This window comes from Vombatus ursinus, unplaced genomic scaffold, assembly GCF_900497805.2.
Source record: "Vombatus ursinus unplaced genomic scaffold, bare-nosed wombat genome assembly UNPS02014803.1, whole genome shotgun sequence".
Classification (NCBI taxonomy): Eukaryota; Metazoa; Chordata; class Mammalia; order Diprotodontia; family Vombatidae; genus Vombatus; species Vombatus ursinus.
The window spans coordinates 4420437-4429027 of NW_020954581.1; the positions used below are offsets into that span (position 1 = coordinate 4420437).

The 8591-nt window shown below is 38.0% G+C and overlaps 1 pseudogene; it reads right to left on the reverse strand.

Moving 5' to 3' along the window:
- Window positions 1-8173: 8173 nt before the first annotated feature.
- On the reverse strand, window positions 8174-8341 carry LOC114051530 (annotated as a pseudogene).
- Between the last annotated feature and the right edge of the window lie 250 nt (window positions 8342-8591).

Genomic DNA, 8591 nt, shown 5'->3' on the forward strand with positions numbered 1-8591 from the left:
AGCATCAGAATCACTATCTTTTCTATGCTAGAAGATAGCTAGAATGCCAGTGGAAAAGTAGGCTATATTATCAAAATGCATAAAGTTATTTAAGCCTCAGTGGGCTCCTCTGGCTTGTTAGACTATCACTTTGCCAGTTGCTAGTAATAATGATATAGCCTGGCCATTCCACTTCACAAAATATTTAAATAAAGTTTCTTCAAGCTAAAATGAGATGCAGCATATTTACATTTTTATTTGATGAAGCCTGTTCCTGCTATCTTTGTTCTTAATTTGGTCTCAAAAGAATTAGCAGTAAGAGGAAAAATAGTCTGTAAATATGTATGAAATCAAATATAAAGGGTAAACTAAAAGGTATTGACTGCCAGCGGTGCTTAGCTGCAGGAGGCAAAATTTCCCTCCTAGTTTTCTTCTTGGCTGGAAACACTTTGCCTTCCATCTAGATTATTTAATCCTCAAAATGCACATCAAAGCTTCTCATCAGGTGGTGTATGTCTTTATAGGCAGCTGAATGTCAAAGATCTAGCTTAAAGATTTTTGAAAAATGTAAAACATAATAGATCCCAGATAATAACACAGCAGTGGAGCCCTTGCACTCCTCCCTTTCTTCCCCCCACCTCCCCCTTCCATCCTGCAATGTACCAGCACGGGCATGTTGTGACTAATCTCTGGGGCAAGGAGGAGAAACCCATTTTGTTACATGGGACCTTATGCCATCCGTTCCATCAGCTTGCAAAGAGAATGATTAAGTCATGTTTCTGGACTAATATTAGTTGGTTAACAATTCCCATCTTGCCTTACACCTGTGGCTGCAGGGAACAATAGGTCATAAATCCTTTCTTGCTCTCATGCTCAATTAGACAGTGAAAAGTGAACTCAAAATATGTTTGAGGCATTTGCTGTAGTTACATGCTTATTTTTTTATTTTATTTTTTTTTGATAATGGTATATCAGCTTTACATGATCATCTCATCATGATACTAGTTAAAAAAAACAAAACAAAACACCTTGCCCACATTGATTTTACATTTCAAAGGTTCGTTTTTTGCATCAGGAAGAATATGAGCAGATTATGGGGGAAAATCCAGAGCACCTACTTTGAGTGAAATTCACCTTAGCCAAGGGTTTAGGAGAGCACATGCAGCTGTTGGAAGAATTGCCTACAGCAGTTTCAAAGTAGGACCGAGTCAAAATGGGGACTTTGGAAAACTTTAATTATGTCTCTTGTAAAGCCTCTGCAGAATAAGAACTACAAGGGTTGACTCCTTCATTGGAATGGGTTACAAGAGTCAACCTATACTCCCACCATCAGCCAGTAGCACTCCCTCCCTTAAATCAAGACCCGTCTATCCTTCTGTTCCTTATTGAACCATTCTCCCAGTTTGCAGCTTACCCACGACATCCTCTATTCCAGCTTCATGAGGTGAAGATGAGGAATTCAGAGTCTCCCAGGGCCCCCTGCCGCCAAGTACCTCTCCTCGATTAATTATGCAACTCAAATCCCTTACCATAATCTGCCTGGCAACAAGACACTTTCCATCCCTCTCTGGGGACAGATCATTACGTTGTATTAATTCAAGACTCCTAGTGATCTGGGATACCATCAGCTCATGCCGCGATCGTATTGTAATACATTATTTAATTCAGTAAAGTATTTGGGGGATGTATTTAGTCAGAAAGGAAATGCATAAATAAAGATGTATTCAGAATCATAGACCTGGAGTTTTAAGGGAGTTTACTTACATCACAGCCAACTCCCTCATTTTATAGGTGAGGAAATTAATGTTAAGCATTTTGCCCAAGTTCACACAGGCAGTAAGTGGCATAGCCAGAATTTGACCCAAGGTCATATTGTTCGTCTTAGATTAAGGGTTTCAAATACATAGCTGCAACACTCTCCAGTGCTGCCTGAACCAAATTCAAATGCAATTGGGAAATATTTCATAAAATAAATAAAAATACAACAAAACACAGATAATGTTAATTTGTGGCTTTCTAAGTCAATATGCATCTCTGAGGGATCCTTATGCATGGCTTAGAGAGCGCGGAAGCTCTTTCTACTTGAATTTGACTTTGCTGTCCCAGACTTTTAATTACCTCATTTCCTAGACCAACAAGTTCAGCCCTCATTCCCCCCCTCCCCATTCTTTCAGAAGAGGATACTGACGCCCACAGAAGGTAATTCACTTGTCCAAGATCACATAGGTACCAGGGAGATTTATAACTTCCAAGTCAGTATTCTTTGCAATGTAGTCCACTGCCTGTCTTCTTCAGATTGCAAAATGTGCATTCATTCTACATTATTGCATTGCCTGTATGGCACGGAAAAGGTAGCCAGTAGTTTTGGGGGTAGCGGTGCCCATGCCCACTATTATCAAGTCCCTGCTAAATTCCTTCATCGTTTGGATTGTGCTTCCTTTCATCACTGGGCTACTCCGCTGCATTTGAGCACCCCAAGGGGGGAAACAGCTTTGCTTCATATTTTTGAAGGTCCACAATGAATGACAGTCCCATCATAATCCATAGGAAAAGTTGTTTCCTTACAGACTGCATGCTTTGAAACATTCTTACAAGACAGACAGGGTAAAGAAGAACGGCTGAGCCACCTCACGCATGATCGACAGGCACTTTCTCACCCCAGTGGCAATTTGCATCTGGGCCCAGCTTGAAAATGTTGTCCGTTGTGCACACACAGCTTCTTGTCTTGTAAAGACTCCTCACTCGGTTGGAGGGCTCAGAAAGATATTCTTCTTACAGAATCTCTTCCACATTCTCTGATTCCTTGGGGGCACATTCTGTCTGTCGATGGAGCGGAGGACTGTCATCGGGGGTTGGTGCCTTCTATGAGATTGGGCCCCGTAGAAATGGCCGTGAGCGGGACTTTTCTCTTTAGGGATTTGCCCTTTTTTCATTTGGTTGGAGATTGAGACCGAGCTTTGTTACAGAGAATTATCCTGTGGCAGTGGGCTGGGGAGATAAGTCTTTGTTGAGACATAAAACACATACAGAGCAAAGTGTGAAAAATTGACATGACAAGGTTTCTAGGCGGCTGTTGCTTAAGCTCAGTCATATGTTCAGCTAGAGAGAGGCAGGAGCGGAGGTACTGGGCGGCTTGTTGCTGCGGAGTGAAATGAAATTTGTATTCGGCATTTCGACGTGCCAAGAGAGGGAAAACTTTGCCAGGGACTCTCTTATTTTATTTTAGGTAGAGCCTGAAACCACCACCACCCACCCCACCCCCGTCCTCATTATCTCACTGCTTGCTAAATAACCCCAAGATCCTACATCATTTTAAATGCTCATTTAGTTGCAGTCTGTGTATTGATTTAGGGCGATAGGGAAATGAAAGAGATTCTGACTTCCGAGAATCAGTGCTCCGGTATTCGATGATCGCCACGTCCACCTTCATCCTTTATTAGAATAGCCTGGTACTTCCCTTAACCACTATGGCTAACTGATATCAAGGACACCTCACCATGTGGAACACTGATGCCGTTTGAGACAGCATTAACATAAGTGTTCCTGCACCTTTCCTCTATTAGTCTGATAAGTACTATATTTGCTTGGGCTTCCGTGGAAGTGTAATATCTTCAGGTCCCAGGTTTAAGATTTTTCAAAGATTCTTTGCATGAGATGAATTCAGTCTTGGTGCTTAGTGGGTTAAATACTTAAAAATAGTAGTTACTCTTTCAGTGTATACCAGACATACATAGTTTTTTTAAAATTAATTTTTTTGAGTTTTTTTTTATTAAGATTTCTGTGCATGTTGGGGTTGTTGTTGTAACACCTCCAAGAACTATGGGACACTTAAGAGAGGTGAGGTGTACTACATCTGTTAGAGTTCTTTTACCTCACGATCCAGTTCTAGAGGATTGTGGGACTCCTCGTTACTCACCTGCACCTGTTTTTTTTTCTTTGTTTTTACTCATTTACTTAATGTAGGTATCACTCTTTTTCTCTCATTTTCCAAATTGTGGAGCAGCTGAGTGATGAACAAGTCAGAGTTGATACAAGGTGGAAGGCAGCCTTTTGCTCAAAGGAAGAATGAATTTTTGACAATTAGAGCTGTTTAATAATGGAATTGGTCTTCCTTATAAAGTAGTGACTTTCTTATCATTAGAGGTGTTGAAGAAATGGTTGAATAGTTTTTGGAAATGGTATAGAATGCTCTCAGGGATCAGTTAGTGAAGTGAATTTGATGACTTCTAAAGATGTTTCCAAATCTGGAGTTCTTGGATTCTCTAATTAAACATTATGAAAGCAATTTCAGTTTTACTTGTGTATATGTATGTATATATATTTCAACCAATATAAGAGAAAATCCCAAATGAAAATAAATAAAAAAATATATTATGTTATTAAAATACTGAATCAAAGTCCTTGGACCCTACAAACTCTTTTGTTAAAGTTATTCTCAGTTCAGCTGACTAGTTCTCTTTTGCAAAGTCACTAAACCACCCTCAGCCCCCTTAAACACACACACTCACACTCACACTCACACACACACACAACTCAAATATGTTAGTGCTTGGCAAATGGTAAGTGCTTAATAAAAAGATTCTTGATTGATCAGTGCTATGTGTCTTTAAAATTGTTAGGCAAATAATATTTTTTAGAATGGAAGAAAACTATGAAATAGTCATTATACTAAAGAACTTTTTTTCAGTGGTATTCAAGGCAGTCATTTCACAGACTGCAGATGATGAGGACACTGCCTCATCTGATCCTGACTTGGTAGAAATGGTCACTGTTCCATGAGTAGGAGGTAGTTTTCAGGAATTGTGTAGCTGAGAGATTTAGTATTTTTGGTAGGGGAGGACTTGGATGACACGTGTTTCTTCTTCACCTAATTGGTACTTGGAAATCTTTGCACCCTGGTAGTTTTCCTTTGTTAAATTTTGAGATGTTGTCTTAACTCCCCTTCCCCTTAAATTCTTTCCAATTCTAATGAATCATCTTTAATAAATAAGGAATTAACTTCAGGCCTAACCACTTTATTCTGAGATATAGAATTTTTGCTGTTGTTATTCTTCTTCTGAATTCTTGTTTTGTTTAAGTCACTTTCTCACATCAGGGAAATATTTCAAATCTTTAAAGATAATGATAATAATGGGAACGATTATGTAACTTTACATTCAAACACCATGGATTACAGTCTTTATTCAAGTCCTTTTCTTTTTATTTACTCACCTAAAGAAATGCTATTGTACCAAAAATAGACTTGATATCCAAAAGATAAAGATACTATAAACTATACATTTGCAACCTGAACCATATATTTTAAAACCAGTTTTTCAGCAGAGCAAATCTTCTTTAAGACACCACCATGTCTATAATCAAAGCAGGGATATTTGGCAACTGAATTATTTTGTTAATCATTTATTGAAGACTCTAAAATTCTTAACAATCCATTTTAGAGACGTAGTGAATAGGAAAGATTAATCTATATTATATATAAATACTCACATACATTGAAAATAAATATGAAGGAGCATATCCATAAAAATACATCAATTTTAAAATCTAAGAATAAAGCATGTGAAATACATTGCTCATTTTTAACATGTATTTTGCACAGCAAATGACACAATATATAGCATGTATAATGGGCTCAAAATTGTAACTCTCTCTCCTACCCAACGCAGGCTAGTCTAGTTTTTTTGTCCTTAAAAGATCCTGAAAGTGTCCTTGATATTTAATTGGCTCAGGGGCAAAGACTGAGACCAAAGAAATAGCTTCCTGGTTGTTTGGGTATAAAATAGCAAGGACATTAGGAGGTGGGGTTCATTCCTCAGACCTCTGACCACAGACAAGCATATTAACCAACATCAGCAGAGGAGAGCTGAGGTCCTGGAAGCCTCGGAATCATGACTATATGCAGAAGTAGCACCCATTCCCTGCTCCTCCTCTACAGCTAAGTAAACATCCAGCTACTGGTATCTCATTTCATTCCAATTTTGGATGCAAGCTATCAGAGGACCAGTTTGAATCAGGTCCAGTCCACAATAGCTAGTCATTTAAGTTCTCTGAGCTTATGTTTTCTCATTTATTAAGAGAGAACAAAAATAGTTGTGCTACTAACCTCACGATAGTATCATGAGTTTCAAATAAACTCAGTGCCCTATAAACCTTATAAAAGGTTTATAATCAATTCATCATCATCATCACCACCACCATCATCATCATCACTACTATTATCAATATTGTTATTTTTTTTCATTCTCATCCTTTTGTTAAAAATAAAATTCATATAGAAATGGACCTAGGACGAGTTGTTGACTATAATTTTTAGGGTTCTGTAGACTTTCAAAGTTCATAAGACTATTTTTGGGGGGAATGGAATATAATTGGACTGCCACAATCTTCCATAGAATCACTGAAAGTATCTCTGAGACAACAATCAGTAGCAGACAAAATGTTGGGGTGATATGTCCATCCTAGGTGATTTTGATTTCATCTACTCCATGTCTATATTTGGAAAGCTTTACATTCTCTGAGCTTGACTATTTGGTTTAGGCCATCTATTAAATATGTTCTTAAGTTTGTGTGGCTCAATGTTATACCAGCATGATGGTGGGGAACAGTTCTTTCTGGGATGATCTTAGTTCTAGCACAATTTATTTGTTAATTTCTTAGGGATATCGGAGAGACAGTTGTATTTTTAGTGCTTGTTTTGGTCATTTGATAGTTTATGGAGGATGGTGAGTTATTGATTTTGCAGTTCTGACCACCCGGTCATATCTTGTTAGGTATTCAGTAGGTATTATATTTTGGCACTAATGTATTGCCGAATTTCTACCTTTTTTGCATAATTTACATTGCTTATTAAGTCCATTCTTCTTTAAGATGAACTTTATGTTTTCTTGCATTCATTTGTCAAATTACTGATTGATTTTCTTAGCAACTCAGACTACTGCCTTCAGAGAGGACTTAGGTGAAATTTCTTTCCTTACAAACTACCATCTGCTTGACAGCAGTAACAACAGATGCCTGTCTCAAGACTCATCCCTATCTTCTCTTTCCACTTAGCATACCACCTATAATTTTACCTAATCTTCTCTTTATGAGATTAGGAAGCCCAAAAGATCTTAGGGCAAAATTCAGAGATGGAATTCCACAGATAGCATCACACCTCTTATTTTTCCCACTCACTCCCTCCTGTAAGTCCAATTCTCATTTAAGGCCTTTTTACTCCTTATTGGTATGCACCACTGTAACTAGCATAGGACCACCTGAACTTTAACACAATCTGCTTACAGCTGAAGAATTATATTTCCTCCCTGTGTGGACCACTTTCTCTACTCTTTGAAATCTTCCACCAGCCCATGTGTCTTCCCATTTCCTCAAGTGAAAACAGATCATAGTTACACTTCTGTTAAAATACTATAGAGCTATCTGGTCTATGGTGAATAGTTTGGTTTTTCTTTTCCTTCCCCCAATTCTCACCAAATTCTAAATAAGAATCCCCCATGGATCCTTCTCAGTTATTTTGAGATTTCTCCTAATTCTTTTTTTCTCTATCTTGAGGAGATACAGGAATTGATCCATCTTTACTGTTCCTCCTGGTCTTTGAATACTTGTTTTGAGACATATGATCCTAGCGGAAGATTAAAATAAGACTCCCGGTAGAAGTTGCATTTTGTTTGTCAGTCTGTCATTCAAAAAACATTTAAGTGGTTACTTTGTGCCAGGCGCTGTGCTAAACACTAGGGATTCAAAAAAAAAAAAAAGGTGAAAAGATTCCTTGTCTTCAAGGAACTCACAGTCTAATGGGCAAGACATGTAAATAACTAGGTATATCCAAGGTATATGCAGAGTGGATGGAAAATAATCTGAAAGGGGAAGACACTAGCAGCTGGGAAGACTGGGAACAGCCTCTTCCAAAATGTGAACTTTTTTTTTTTCTTTTAATTTTAATAAGTTTTTAATTGATACATTCTGTTTCTTGCACCACCATATTATCCCATTTATCCCTCCCTCTTCCAAAGAGCCATCCTATATGACAAATAGTATTTTTTTTAATTTTTATTTTTTCTGGATGACCTTTTTAAATTAAATATGCAAATTGGCATAGCATGTACAACAGGATTGATCTTTAGGTTGTCCAGGGTCCAGTAAAATGGTAGTCACTGATGGTCAGTATAATTGCTGAAGGGAGATCCATAAATATAACTTAGTCCAACTTGATGAAGCCGATGTCTTTTGCATACCGCCGTAAGCACTGGTGGCACACGTTCAGGAGTACTTGCGGATCAGGCCATGCCAGCTCAAACAGATGCGGGCACTGAGACCGCTAGCTGAATTTTTGAGGGTGGCTACAGTAGAGCTGCTGGTGACCCATGGTGCCACTAGCAAAGATACGAGACAAAAGAAAAAGCCAAATGGTATTTTTTTTAAAAGAGGAAAAAATATTAGAATATTCTAATGTCGAGTGATACTTCGAAAAAGTCTGAAAACACGTGCAATGTATAACACCCATGGATCTACCACTTCCACCAAGAGGTATGTTGGAGGTATCTTCTCATATCTCTTCATTTGATTCCCACTTGATTTTTATAATTTTTTCACATTTACTTTTGATTTTTTTGGTG